Source organism: Habropoda laboriosa, unplaced genomic scaffold (genome assembly GCF_001263275.1).
Source record: "Habropoda laboriosa isolate 0110345459 unplaced genomic scaffold, ASM126327v1 scaffold541, whole genome shotgun sequence".
Taxonomy (NCBI): Eukaryota; Metazoa; Arthropoda; class Insecta; order Hymenoptera; family Apidae; genus Habropoda; species Habropoda laboriosa.
Window position 1 is genome coordinate 383,856 of NW_017100692.1, and position 16,106 is coordinate 399,961.

The window sequence follows — 16,106 nt, forward strand, 5'->3', positions numbered from 1 at the left end:
TCCTCGTGTAAAGAGGAGAGTGAGATAGCTGGAACGAAGTTAGCGAACAGGAAGGTGCGTGATGAAAAGAGCGAGATAAAAACGGGTATTGGGAGAAAGTGAGGCAACGGAGAATGGAAAAAGAAACGTGAACAAATAACCGTGTTCGAGGCTGTTCGTGTGAATGGAGATGCATCGTGATTGCGCGAGAGAAGTGTAAGAAAAGCAGAAGCGAGGAGAAAAGTCAGTGGGAATCTGAGGAACTGCTGGAAGAAGAGGGTTTAACTGAGTTCGCAGAGAAAGCGATTACGAAGGGAGAAGAGTGCGTAGGCAATGAGAAAGAGAGTGAAGTGTAGGAGTGGACAATGGAGATGCAGAGTTAGATGGAAGAGAAAAGGGCTAAGGAAGGAGGTCAGCAAAGAGTTGGGACGGAGAACGAAAGTATAGAGTTGAGTGTGCAAGAGATTCGGAGGAACGTTAGCTGAAGTTTGAGCGGAAGGGTGGTATTCCTGGCGATCGCCTTAGATGCATAACTCTGTACTGTTCTAACATGCGAATTGGACAAGGATCACTTATCTCCCAGGACAAACCTGAGCCAAGTTCGCTATCCTGCTCGACATTGGCCTTCTACCGCAACGAACCGCGACTACAACCTGAGGCTTCTCTACGTGTCGCTGTGCTAATCTCTTTTCGACCTGATGCTGTGCGCGTATAGTCGCTGACTGATAGATCCTGGCTATCGGAATGTTTACTTCCTGAATAGTTCGTGATCGTGTTTCTAATGACTGTGACTATAATACTCGCTGGAAGTATTGAATTATTGAGATAAAGCCACACGTAGTATTATTCGTCGTTTATTCAATAATAGCAACTGTGCAAATGTATGCGTGATCTAGTTAATAAACTATTGAATGGAACTGCGTAAACTTTTGTGGCGGTCCTGAGCGTGGGTACTAGACTGACTGCTTTCGTTAGAGTCCTCAGGTCAGCAAAGGGTGCAATGATCCAAAAAATTTCCCCGCTTACGCGCCGAGAGAGATGTGTATGTTCATTTTTAACGTTGAATTCCAACAATACTGTGTCTTACTGCGATACTATCGTGACTCGTGGTGTGTTGGTGTATATATAAAGGTTTCGTGGGTTCTGATTGGCCGTTGGCGGGTGGAGATGGTAAAACTCGGGTGCGTCTGATTGGTCGACTGTAGATGTGCTTTTTGAGGGACCGAATTTGTTGTTCAAAAATTCCCCAGTGACGGTACCTTTCACGAAGCAATACCATTGTTTGATCATAGTGCTGAGTAATTCAAGGGCGGTCTATGGCGATTCGATGGTGCTCCGGAAGCCCGGTTTGACGGCCAAACCGAGGCTTCCTTGTAATTCGCGACCCTGAGGTCGCAACGTGCGCAAAAAGATGCACGTATAATTATAAAAATATAGACTGCTTGAAAGTGTATATGTTGCACAAGCTTAAATATGAAATAATCGAAATAATGGGAAAAGTAGAATAACAAATGATTACAAATTATTCTCGCTTGTTTGTCTATCGTTGAACAGAAATTGTGAATGAAGAAGACAATATAGAGTGCACCGTAATGAAGGACAGGTGAACAGAATATGACAAACAAGACGAAATTAGCAATTTATTATCGTTGACGTAATATGAATCTCCTTTAAGCGGAAATAATTTCATTTTCACGGTGTACGACCTAAAATCCAACATGTTCTACATATTCTAGAAATACACGCGCGAAATTTAATTATTAATTATTTGCAACATAATGAATTCCACATACACTACGGATCTCTGCTATTCACCCGCACGTGAATGCATTAATTATAAATTAAGCGTGGAATCCAGCCACTTGATTGACCCGACAAACATTTTAATCTAGAATGAAATATTTGCCGGAGCACGTAGATCTATTACATCCGAAATATGATCAAACTGAAACTGTGCCTTTTCTGTTCTCTGTAGACGTGATCGTTCTTCTCATCAGGTGCTTAGTCAGGAATTACAATGAATACGATCTTTGACCTGAGTTCGATTAGCTATCGCATGTAAGAAGGTTGTTTGGTCTAGTTACTTCTTTCTTAGGTGGCTTAACGAGCTTTAGGAAGCGTAGAATGAAGTTTCATTGCCGCTTTCCATTTCTTCTCTCGTTCAAACTGACAAAATTCCAATGTTCGTCAACATTTCAAACGCTGTATCACAAGGCCTACGATTTCTAGCGAAATGCAAATAACTAGACTGCGGATTTTCATGCATCTACAGGGAATTCGAAGGTGTAAAATTGCACAGAATGCACGTAATATGAAAAAATATACAAAATATCTAAATTATAGTGCTTTCTATACAGTACCTGGAAGGTGAAATAATTTTCGACCGAAGTTTTACTTTTTTTACTATATTCTCAAAAGTACGAACTTGCATAAAAATCCGCAGTCTACAAATAACAATTCCAGTTCCACGAGAGTCCAGGACACTGAAATTCCCAGGTCGTGAATCTCGGTTGAGTCACTTTGGTCTCATAGTACTCGATTCTCAATGCTCATCACCTTGGATAGTGCGATTAATAGATAGTTTATGGTGGATACCACATCTCTATGAGGACTTGTGACATATGCCAAGATGTAAGAATTATCCATGATCAATTCCAGGATCATAGGACGGTCTGAGGTTGGGTTAGGATACTAGAGTAATTCAAAGTAGCGTTCCAGAATCCTAGAGTTACGAGAACCAGGATTACATTACCCTGAAGTTATGAAAGCTGAGGTTCGTGGATTCTCAAGTCATAGGTGCCAGAATTCTATTATCATCGAGTTATGGAGGCTGAAATTTTAAGATCTTGATATGATTTTGAGGTTCCGCGACTGTAAATGGTGACCTGAAGGTTCGCCGTTTTCAATTACGGCCCAACGCGAATCTCACAATTCAAGAATTCTACGAAATATTTTCGGTGCTCCTTGATTTATCGCAAACTGAGTCCAGGTGGATTTTATCCTTTGAGAAATTCGAAGGAGTAAAATTCAAACATAATAAATAAAATTATATGATATTGTATATAAAATATTGATTGCTTAAATTGCTACTGTAACCTGGGTTGTGTTGTAGATTCATTTAACGTTTAACAGTAATATAGAAACTATACCGGGTGGGCCACGTAAAATAGGTACCCTAATTATCTTCTCTAAATAGCTATGGCGGTACGAAGAAATTTTTAATCAAAGGGTGAATAAGATGGAAGAACAATTTTCTTCTAAATTCCATTCTTTTCTGTATTTTCTTCAACGTCACTTATGTTCTTCTACATAGATTTTGTTTTCTATTGTATACTGTAGCAGACATTGATGTCAATTTCAACGTTCGTAACAGTAAGACCTTAAAACGATCTTGGACTCTAAAATTTTTAATTAAACGTGAAACTTCTTTCTATTTTTTTCCATATCATGCATCAAAAACATTTTCTTCCATTTTATTCACTCTTTGAAACTATTATACTTATACTACGTGCAAAAATTTTCTCGTAGCACCGAAGCTAAAGAATTTTTTACGCAGAAATCTAGTTTGTATATTATTTACCACATACAATTTCTGTTATAATTGCTCTTTAAAATGTGGTTGACCATCGATAAAACGTAAACGCGTGAATGAACCAAACACGCAATTGCGATTTCCCGAAGAGTTTAGAAAATACTAGAGTTTTGAACGAACGTACCAGCATTTCTACAGATTTGATCGTCGGGTATGGACGGAGATTGAATGAAAATCTTTGTCCGATCGCGTTCTCGTGCACCGCGTCAGATTAATTATTCAGGTTAATAAGTGACCCACTTTTTCCGCCAATTATATACTTCCAGGTCAAAAATATGTTTGATTGTGTTTTCGAAACAATAGCCGCGAATTTAGCACGAGGTGCTTTATTCAGAAAATCGATATTTCAACACGTATCGCGGAACGACCGCGAATTATCGTTCGTTCGAAATATACGTGCACAATGTCCGTCGATAAACAAATCGAAACGCTAGGAAAACTAACGCGCGTAAATGTTTGTTAAATGTAAAAGGTGGGTCGATGAAAAAATCTAAAGAAATATTTGCAAAATCTTTGAATTTACTGACAAACACTGATATTCCGAATGGTGTGAGCCGTAAGCCCTAATGTTTACATTTTGTACTTCTTTTTTTTTAAATAATCTGCTCTTGTAAATATGAAATTTTAACTATGTAAAATAACTCCTTCGTTGGAATAGAATTTTTAGACAAACTATGAGCACAAAGTAAGATAAACGCAAATTTGCACACTTTAACGTATTTAGAAGTGAAAAGACATTGAAAACGAGATATTTGAATACTAATCGACGAAAGTTCAGAAGTACATTCTTCGAGAGCGACATGAAAAGAAAGTTTCTGCAGACATGAGGTCAGGAAGACGTTTTATTAAAAACCTATAACGAAACTCGATCTCACATCTAATTTGCATAGTTTCATTTACAAGAATCAGCAATTTTCCTTTCCGTTTTATTCTCTATTTAAAGATTCCATTTCGTCCTTCATTTACTCTGCATTCTTCACAACGATTCCACTCAAAGTATCAAAGAACAACAGAATCGATGGTATTGTTTAAAAATAAAATGGTAATTGACGAACAAGATAACACTTCTCTACCTCAATTCTCAAGCTTCCTCTGGTAGCTTTGGCAAGATCGTCAGAGAACACACAGCGTGGATCACATCGAATCGTGTAATGTTTCTATCTTTATGCGTAATGGATAGAAATATTGGTTTGCATATCGTTACGGTCGAGCAGGCCCGTTATAAAGGTACATATATCCGTATTCGTATTGAAACGTTCCTGTGCGGACCGAGTACAGTAAACAACGAATGAATGGGTTTTAATTAAATCTCTATCGATCGTATTTTTCCGGACCGATTCACGCATTGATGAGTTTTAATTTTAGCATTTGATCTTCGGCCACCGGAATACAAATTCCTTTCTTTCTCCTGAAACCGTGCTGCTGCGCACTCCGCATGATCGAAGGGGGTCCTCGAATATCGCCGTTTTCATTTTTTTCTCCATATTGTCCGTTCTTTTTTTTTCCATTATACGCGCGCAACGGTACACGCGTTTATTTATTTGCGAATAAAGGGATGCGCCGGTTATTGCAGGAGCTCTGCATTGAGCTTTCGTGGGTTCTTGTTTGAGAAAATTTGATTGTCGTAGGTTTTACGTGGTCGTAGGTCCACCGTGAAAATATTTAATTACAGAAAAATATACGTAGTAACCAACGACGGAAAAATATTGATGGACCCAACGGGAATCGAACCCGGGACCTTCGGGCTTAGCAAGCCGAGGCTTTGAGCGCTACGCCAACCACTCCCTCTGTATTTTCCCTTATCGATTTCCTATTTGGGTATGGAGGCCCCGATACTATACTCGGCCATCCTGAACTAACATTCGCCCTCGAATGTCTTCAGTGCAACACAACTCAACACTTTCGGGCACACTCCCCCACACAGTGACACACAGCACAAATAACACATTTTTGGGAGACGTGGAAACCCTCGAGATGTTTTCTTCTCACAGCGTCTGGCTTCGTGCAGCCGTAGATGCCTCCATCCTGGACGAGCCCCCTTTTGTAGGAATCGACGGAAAAATATTGAGGGACCCAACGGGAATCGAACCCGGGACCTTCGGGCTTAGCAAGCCGAGGCTTTGCGCGCTACGCCAACCACTCCCTCTCTATTCTCCCGTGCCGGTTTCCTATTTTTGGGTATGGAGGCCGCGACACTACATATTGATGAAGGAATTACTCAGAAATCGAATAAAATCGGTACGAAATTCGTATCTTTGCAAACACAATACGGTAGACTCCCGTGTAACGCGAGTTCCTACATCGCGAATTCCTGTAACGAGCCGAAGATATCGCGATATTTGATAAAACTTAGAAAATAAAAGTTGACGTGGTAATAATTATTCCAAACGTGTTATTTGAAATTATTCGCGCTGTACGAGAACAATTTTTGTACAGCACGATTTCCTACAACGCGTAACGAATTAACCGCGTTAGAATAGTCTACTGTACTGACTGAAGAAAATTCGTACCTATCGTTCGGTTGGGAAATTTGATCACATCAAGCGTATTCTCCGGACATTGCCCCGTCGGATTACTTGCTGTTCCTTGCACCGTAACGTTTTTCAGTGCGCTAATAAAATTTGACAATATCTGCTCTACGGGAAAAAACATTAAAATATATTTTAATCGGTGACCGACGGTGCCAAGATTAGTGGAAGCATGTAATTCGAATAAAAGGTAATATTTTTCAAATTTTCATCTAATGCATCACACAGCACATTTAAACAGTCCCATTTCTATAGGATGCGTTGTATTTAAATAAAAAATTCATTTCGGCGCCGTGGACAAGTTACGTAGAAAAATCGAAGAAATTTTACAGTGACGGCATAATGACTTTGCTAAAGGAAATGGGAAGAAATTGTGAAACCAAAGAGTAACTGTACATTCTTTCCTGTCATTTAAATGTACGTTTGAAATATTGGTCTAAATGACAGATCGATAAACGGCACGAACTTATTGGACAATCTAATAGTAAAGAGCCATGGAAACGTTACCAGCATTTCCCATAGGTGGAACAGCTACAGATAGAATGACAGAAATGGAGAGACACGAGGAGAAAGGGATAGGCAGAAGCTGCGAGAAAATCACGGGAGGATGATATAGCAGACAGGAAACATCCGTGCCAGATAGAGTGAATCGGTCCGTTTCAAGGGATTAGTATGTGTAGCAGAACGGAGGCATATTGCGTTATGTACCTCGGGAGTATCAGACTGCTCGATCGGCAGTAGGCTTACCCTACATCGCTTGATTCATGATCAGGTATGTCGGCCAATCCCCGGATGTTCTAACAGTTGTCCCACCAAAAATCACGCACACAGAATTGTCCGGGCAATTCGTTTTGAGCTATCGCTCGTACCTATGTACGTGATATAGGACTCCTAGGACCAGATAACCGTGGTCTGGAAAATCATGATCGCTTTCGATCCCAGGCTCCTGTTTAATATATTGCTAATTCGCTGAAAAATCTGTCGGTAATTTTGTCATTCTTTTTGCGAAATTGCGAACTCTTCTGACTTCAAATTTTCACAAATTCTTTTTAGAAGAAAAGAGATAATCGGTGTTAAGAGAGTACACCCATTCTTAAGTTTGGGAATCTTTTCCATAGGTAACTTCTAAATCAATAGCCTCAATTTTTTCCCGGAAGATATAAATGTAACTTTCAGCTTCCTTCACCAATTTTTGAAAAGTAAGAATGTTACGAAATGGAGAAGTTATTTGGTAATTGTCATACCTCTTCTGCTAGAACATCGATTGCTGGTTGCTATCGTCGACGAGGTTTAAAAAAATTCTGTTTGACTTGTAAACAAAAATATATGTATGGAAATTTCACTCACTAGTTCTCTCTTCTTCCCCTTGTCATTATTCGCAATGTAGCATATTTAAAGAACCGGAAGCACGTCTGGAGCACAGAAACTTCAACGTAATCGTCGACTACGGACGAAGACCCCCGCTTCAGCTTTATAAACATCTATGCATCCGCAAGTTGAACGTTAAGTTAGTTATGAAGTTCGCGTAAACATCAAGTGCAAGGTGTTGAACAACTTTTCTTTAAGCGTAGCTCGTTGAATGTTCCAGATGTAATTGTTTATTCAACAGCGCGTAGTTTGCAAGAGCAACTTAAGCGATTTTCAATTAAATTCGTTTACCCCTTCGTGAGGTGAAATATATTCACACGTTGAATAATTAAGTGAAATTAAAGATATATTACTTAAAAAAAAAAAACAAAGAATTTCAACGCGCTACAGGTATCTTATTACTCGTAGAATTTTAAAAAATAATTATTTTCTGGGAACACGAATTCAATATTTACGATAATCCTCGTTTTGGATATAGAAAGCTAATTATAACGATAATGACGGGGCTCGTAGAAAAGCTTCCGCTTATCTTAAGAGATGTTTCTCGAGAAGCTCGCAAAGGGCAAACTAGTTCTCATAAAGGGAGAACGGATTAAACATGGGCGTGCACAAGAATGTGAAGGTAACGAGTCACGTTGATACTAATTAATTCGAAGAAATAATTAAATAAATCCTTCTTCATTCTGTTGTTTTACAATCCTACGCAATACCGTGGAATTTTATTATTCTTAAATGAAGCTGGATAAAAAAATTTAATCAGAAAATAGTTTGTTTTTGTGCAAACTCGTGGAACGAATGTATCCATAAAATTGTGATTTTCCTGCGTAGAATGTTTTGACCGCGAGAGAAATTTGTTGAGGCTGTTTGTTATTCTTGTTTTCGTAGAAATACTAAATTTATAATTTTCTCTCGCAGAACCTTTCGCGAGATTGAAATTGAAATTTTTGTCGTTTGTAAATAACAAAATTTATGAATAATATAAATAATAGAATTTTCAAAAAATGACTCCTCGGCGAATATAAGGTGTTAATTAACGTGTATATCTAAATGTAAAATTAATCAGAAGTAATGCTATTGAAAATGTATTACACGTTACCGTGAAAGAACCGAATCCGCGGTATTCGCTATTGAATTTTTTGTTACAAAGTTTCAATTATGTTTTAAAGGAACGCCACTTTTCAACGTCAAATTCGCAGATGATAAATGCTCCGCAACATACACCCGCGCGTGCCTTCCGTATAAAATCCGTAATAACTTCACCCTTTAATCATTCGAACAGCCTGCACGTATCAGAGCTGCGCTGTATGTAGATTAAGCTAATTGTTCGATTATTAGGGTGGAAGGCGGGCACCGATAAGGTGTTTTCCCCCATAAAATTCAGCTTCCACTCGTTCCAGCGGTCGCCATCCCTCTAAATTTCTTTTTTCTCACTACATTGCTCGCTCGGATTTTCTTCTTTTCAGCCGATAACGCATAAATCAGAGAGTCAATGAAACTGAAACCAGTAAAAAAGCTACCTTATATGAACCGTCCTCTGCCTCGCTCCCTTGCTTTACCCTATGTGTCCATGTACGTTGCACGATCGTAAGATTATCGCGAGATTCAATTCAGTGGCTCGTTCGGTGGCCATCCGCTTGAAATCTCTCTCCATGGTGTATAACCGTTCGCGTGATTCTTCTACTATCGAGGTCCGCTACTTTTATTGACACCCAGCAGCTCTAGACATTTCGGCAAAGGATAAAGGATCGATGCACTGCTGGAATAATCGAGTGACACGCGAACAGATGACGGTAAGGTGGAAGAATTACATATGGAAATGAACGCGTGTTAATTATTCGCCGGGACGTGGAAGGAAGGGTTACGGATGGAATATTATGAAATTAATGGAATAGGAGCGTTAGGTCAGTTACACTCCTACCGAATGTAAAGCATACTGGAATCTACCAAATCTACTGAAAACACCGGTAAACTTCAGTAATCTCTTTGAAATTCTTAATTTAAAATATTAATTTAAATCACATTAAATGTAGTAATAAGTAAATAATTAAATTAATATATAACATAAATTAACATAAATAAATCATAGTATCCAATGTTTGTACTCTCGTGGTATTACGTAGCATATTATGTTGCAAATTGTCTACCAAATTTCATAAACAAAGTTCGTATCAAATCTCTTCGTTATCTTCTCACAGCAGTGGACAAATTTTCTACAGACAAAACAGCACGATATAGTACGTACATAGGTACTTGTAAGCAGAGTGGTCCGTCGAAGAGCAAGTAAAACACAAATACCAAACACTTTACCGTCCAGCTACACCTATAGATCCTTCAGAACACGAACGACAATTTAGAGTCGAATCAATGGTTACCCTGGAAAACGGTAGAAACGTACGATCAAGGAGGACATTTTATTGGACGGTGGTGGTCCGTGGGTTGGTCCACGTGTTCGACGCCCGGTACAGGAAACTCGAATGGCCAAAACGAAAATCGAAACGAATTTGGCGGTTGAAATAAGAGCCATGAAAGCGACGTCGTAAAATCGAGAGTTAGCGTGGGTACACCTTATGCGGAGTATCGAGGGGGAGCGAAGTTTTCGCGGTGGTAGGGGGATGAAAAAATAAGAGAGCAGCCACGCAAAGATGGCAGATTGCCCCGCAGGGATAGAAGTTGGAGTGGTTCGGTGATTCAATAAAGCAGATAACATATAGAGAAGAAGGTTATGGAAACCGGTTTGCACAGCTGACTGTTGGAAATTTTCCAGGAAATCTCCAGGAAACAGGCTGCCTTAAGTCATTTCCCCCGTACGCAGTGCGAGTACATTGTGTCGTAGACAACATTTGTAGATCGTTGGCCGCGGTGGAATAAGATTAGAGCGTGCGGGAGGAAAAACTTTTCGCGGAATACTTTGCGCGATTTTGAAAAACAAGCGAAACGAATTTCTTTACCTGTGCTGAAAGTTCAGCTGAGATTGTGCGAAGTTGCGTAACGTTCCGGATTATGCAACGCGAATCAAATCCCTTGGAAAGTATTATACAGCGAAATAAAAGTTGTATTTTTCGTGTTTGAACGAAAATAATTGTATTTACATTCTTTTCCACAATCGTCGAGACAGTTTCGTCCGCAAAGGACGTCGCTAAGAATGCCTGTAAAAATAAGAATACAACGAATTTCGAAATGATAAAGTAATTGGACTCGTGTAAGGTAATGCAGACAAATTGCGAGGCAAGTAGGATAATTAGTAGTATAGTATGGCACACGGTTGAACTTCGAGAAACACCGTGATTCAATATACAGTTCCGAGAAAGTAGTATAACTCGACATGCAGTCAGCCGCAGGTGCACATCTACTTACAATCAGACATTCGATAGACACTATTATGATCTTCTACCCGACTCTGTATGTCAGAATTGTATTATTTAGTACGATAGAAGAAAAATATTGAACAGTGATTATTATATTATTGAAATAATTAAAAAAAAACATAAATGTAAAATTTTAGTAATTTTCTTCAGTTAATCGCTACTTTTTGAAAATCTGCTCGGTTATGCATTTCTCCTAACAAAAGATGCTCAATTACTTGTTTAGCGAAGTAATATATCACAACGCTTGTTTTATTTAGAAAAGAAACAACAATTTGAAATATATTGTTCTTCGTTCGAAGAAATTTAATTGAATCCATATGGAATTTCGCCGAGACAAATTGGTACTCAAGGAACTAATAAAACGGAATAAAATTTATTCTTCATTCACTTCCAATGTAAGGTTCAAGTGATTTTCTTCGGTAATTTTTTTTCAACACAAAGACGGTGAATTTTGAAACAATAAATTATAAAATAATGTCGACAACTTTTGCAAGTTCACACCATTTATTTCTGAAGTTAAAGAAAGTACTTTTAGATAAAACTTTCTCGTACTGTCATAAATACAACAGTAAAAATCTACATTTGTTGTACATTTTAAAATGTTTCCATCATCGCCTACTAAACGAGAAGAACCAACATTTATTTCTGATACCACTTCGTCCCCAAGTCGCTAACTCTAAAAGGAACCAAGTATTGATTCGGAGATGTTAAATGTATCGATTTTTACAACAGCATTTGATTAAATACACCCGAATATATCTAAAGTAATATTTTGCAACCTCTCGAGTTTGCGAAGCATCGAAAGAGAAACTAAATAAAGGAAGCGGAAAGAAGGATGTGCAAGTGTGGAGGAACGAAGAAAACCAAAACTCGCTAAGTAATTACAGTTGAATGACTTCCCTCGAGAATTCTTGACCTAGACGAACGACGGCACGGGAAGGAAATTCTTTCTTACCTCCACAAGTAGCCTGGTTATTAATTTCTCCTAACGTTCGATCAAGAAAAACTCTACGAATTTACATATTAAAATATTCGTTCTTCGTATTATCACTCTTCAATCGTTACTAAAACTATCGTTCGGTAAATTCCCCTCTGATTACACTCATTACCTAATTGACAACGTCAATTTGCGATTATTAATTCTATCGATACGAAGCATCGTTTAAAAGAAGCAGAGAGAACTGCTCTTTCGCGAGTCTCTTCAAATTTCCGGCGAACCTTTCGCTTTTCACTCATCGGCGAGTGTCATTGTCCTTTAACGAGTTGGAAAAGATGCCCATAACGAGAAGCGCCAGCTTCAAAGGAAATTCTCGAAGGCAAAATGAAATTTCGCTCTGACCCGTTGCACAGAGTCAACAAACCGATACCAGGAAATTATCGCCACGGCGGTTTACACCTTCGGGTAGAAAGTGAACATATTTGCCTACGTATTTGCGAAGTATTGGAACAGACCACAGTCTGGGTTTGCTATTGCATCCGCAAGGCAAACGGAAGCGGTTGTCGAAGGAAACGTGAAAGAGTAAGCCAAACGAAACGCGTAAAGCCACGTTGCCTTTGAATTAGAGAGAAGAAATACCGTATCCGTGGAAACAATCGAGGATTTACCTCTTGTTTGTTAGTTTTTCGAAGTAATTTTCGTCGTTTTCAACGTTTCGATTTCGAGACGAAAATTAGATTTTACAAATTAAACACAGCGGATGGTGTAATTTCTACGAGGTAAAAGTGATATTGGTAATATTGGTCGAAGTATTTCATTATATGTATCAGTTCTATTATACAGATTGAATTTGTAATGAATGCGAATTGGAGTGAAATAAAAGTAAGACTGTTGAACGGTCTATACTGTTTAATCTGAAAAAGTCTTCCAATTCCGTAGATTGGAAGTGTTCCAATTTATGGAAAATCTGATATCGACAAACGTCCTTTTCTGTTTAAAATATCGACTTCCGCGTTACTATTTCGATTTAATCTATCCGGTCCCGATGTAGATAACAGGAAAAGTACGCATCCTTTTTCGAAAAAGAAGAAAAAACAAAAAGGGAAACGATTACCTTCCTTTTTTAATTACGGTTTTCATAAGTTGGCCGACGGGAAAAAGAGCGAAATGCTTATATTTGGAGATTTAATAACGGAACATTAATCATACGTATCCATTTGAAAGTAAATATGTAAAGTTAATGAAATACGTGATTTCATTCGTGAAATTTAATCAACGTGAGAATTTCGTTCGACGTTGGAAAATTTCACGTTTATTTTTTTTTACTGTTATGTCGCATTAACGTGTTTTCATCCTTTTGCGAAGATTTCTTGTTTTAATAAAGAAAAGTTGAAAAACTTCGAACGGAAGGTATAAAACGGTGAAATAGCTATTTCTTTTTATTGGAATATTACGTGATAATATAGGATTAATTGAAAAGTTCGTTAAAACATTTTACCGTAAGAACCGTGAATGTAAACGCAGCAGAAGATAAAAATCCTCGAAGAACTACTTGTCCTTTTATGACGAGAAGCTTAAAGCTGCATTAAAGGAACAGGAAATAACACGAAGCAGCATAAACGACATAAAAAACTTACGTCTTATAAACAGATTTTTTAATATTTTCATTAAGATCAATTTTTCTCTTTTTCTGATACACATCCATTATACAGGGTGGACCAATAAGGACTGTCACCTTGAATACCTTCAGAACTATGAAAGTAAGAAAACGATTGTTCGTATAAAAATTGTTTAGTATCTCTCATAACGTATACTTGCAACCCTAAATTCCCAAATTGATCGTAGTAATATATCCGATGATTGGATACATTTTTTATCGATCGATATTATTACGATTATAATTTAATTTAAATTATCAATACACCTATCCCCTGATTTACACCATACCTTTTTTACACGATTTCGAAAATAAGTAATTTTCAAAAATATAAATTGTTGAACACAAAAATTTATGCTGCACACATATTTATACGTTAGACATTAAACTTAAAATAGGGGATTTCCCATTCTTTGATATTTCTTGTTCTTCATTTGTACTTTATTTTTATTTTACCTTGAAATAAATGAATTTAATTAAATAACCGTCTTTCATACGAAAAGCCACGATCTCGATTTACACGGTATTCCGAGGCACCGATCTTCCGTGTAAATCGGGGGATAGACGTATTTAATATTGCAAAATTGTGGTTACAACGATTGTTTCGTAGGTAGAGTCGCTACTAATATATAAAGATCATTCCCGCCTTTTTAACACAATATCATATGTAGTATCGGGGCCTCCATACCCAAATAGGAAACCTCGAAGGGAGAATACAGTGGGAGTGGTTGGCGTATCGCGCAAAGCGTCGGCTTGCTAAGCCGAAGGTTCCGGGTTCGATTCTCGTTGGGTCCCCTCCATACTTTTCCCTAGGTTCCTACATATGGGGGCTCGTTCGGGATGGAGGCATCTACGGCTACACGAAGCCAGGAGGTGTGCGATGAAAACATGTTGAGGGCTGCACGTCTCCCAAAAATGCGTTGTTTCGGCTGTGTGCCACTGTGCGGGGGAGTGTGCCCGAAAGTGTTGAGTTGTGTTGCACTGAGGACATTCGAGTGCGAATGTCAGTTCAGGATGGCCAAGTGTAGTATCGGGACCTCCATACCCAAATAGGAAACCTCGAAGGGAGAATAGAGAGGGTTGGCGAGAGAGTTGGATATTTTCTTATTTATTCGGTAATAGCAGCAACTAATAAGAGAAACACAAAGTCCTCTAACACAACGTCAATTAAGGTCACAGAGACACACGTGCCTCGATAAATTCTGGTGTTGTTAAAGCAGTAATTGAGTCAAAATCTTTACGTCCATACGATGGTCCCTTCTCTCATATTCGTGATTTGGAAGATATTCAAAGTGGCGATTCCTATTGGCCCACCCTGTATATTCTAAAACTATAGAATCACTTCACCGAAATACTTTATATATGTTTATAGAGCCGAGGAGGATAGACGTATCTGAGTACACATTTACTTAAGCAGTATTGGTAGAAGCGACACACCCGGTTTATCACTGTCAGGCTCGAAGACACAGACGGCAGAAGAAGAACAGCGGAGGAGAAAGCGGGCGGACAAGTGGAGTAAATCTACGGCTCGTTTAAGACGGAAACATTTTCGAGACAATTGAATTCATTGTCTCGAAGGAACGTTCCGGGAACAGAAGGGCGTGAGCTTTTTTCGAGATACTCGTAATTATCGCCTTCTAATTGGTTCGACGACCGATTGATATCTGTCTCGACGAGCTACGTTAGAATGTTCAATCTTGAATAGAATTTAATCAACGGTGATATAACTGGCTGCTCGATATAAATTCGATTCGATAGAACGTTTTGTTGCAAACTGTTTTTGTTTCTGTTTTTTATTAAAGCTTTCATTTCAATGGAACTATTGAAATTTTAACGAGACTGTTAGAAATACACGGTTGTATTCTTGTGTTGCGGGACGTTCTTTTGGGAAAAACCACAACGATCATCGAAAAATAATGTTATAGAAGCTAATGGATGATTAAAACGTATGGATGATTCTTCTAAATCAATCACCGTGCTCGATTGTTTTGCGTTGCGTGAAATGAATACGAAACGCGTTGATTGCGTTCTTTCGAAACTATGAACCTCGCCCATACAACGATTAAAAATGATCGATGTATTTATATTTTACCCATTCGTCGTAGTTTTCCAATGATTTAACTCGATGTTATTAAGCGTATAATAATTTAATCGGGATACTTGGCTGATTTTACGAATGGATTATATTTCACTGATATCAGAAAATGCATCGTTGGAAGTGTAATTAATTTCCATAAGAAATTCTACTTAGGTATTACGTTGAACGTAAGATCCCATTTCAGAAATGATAATCTGTGTCAATATCTGATTTGCATAGCGCGGAGATTCATTTTCTCAGATTGTTGTTCGTTGGAAAATCCAGGATTCGATTGATGTAGGAAAAGGATAAATCATAGCGGAGAGTGTTCTTCGTGGAAAATGAATTAAATTTCCCTTTAATATTATCCTCTTATTCTATTTCTGCTGAATCTCGGTATTCTTAAGAATCCTTCAGATACAGCGAACGCTTTTCTCTGTTTCTCCTCTCCTTAAAGTTCCGGCTACTCTGATGTAATATTTCTTACGGAACGACACTTTAATATAACAGCAATTGTCTGGGAAAGATTGTCTCCTGTAAACTGCCACCGCAAATTTATTTATTTATAATGAAACGTTTCAACTGTGTCTTCGACTTTCCTAT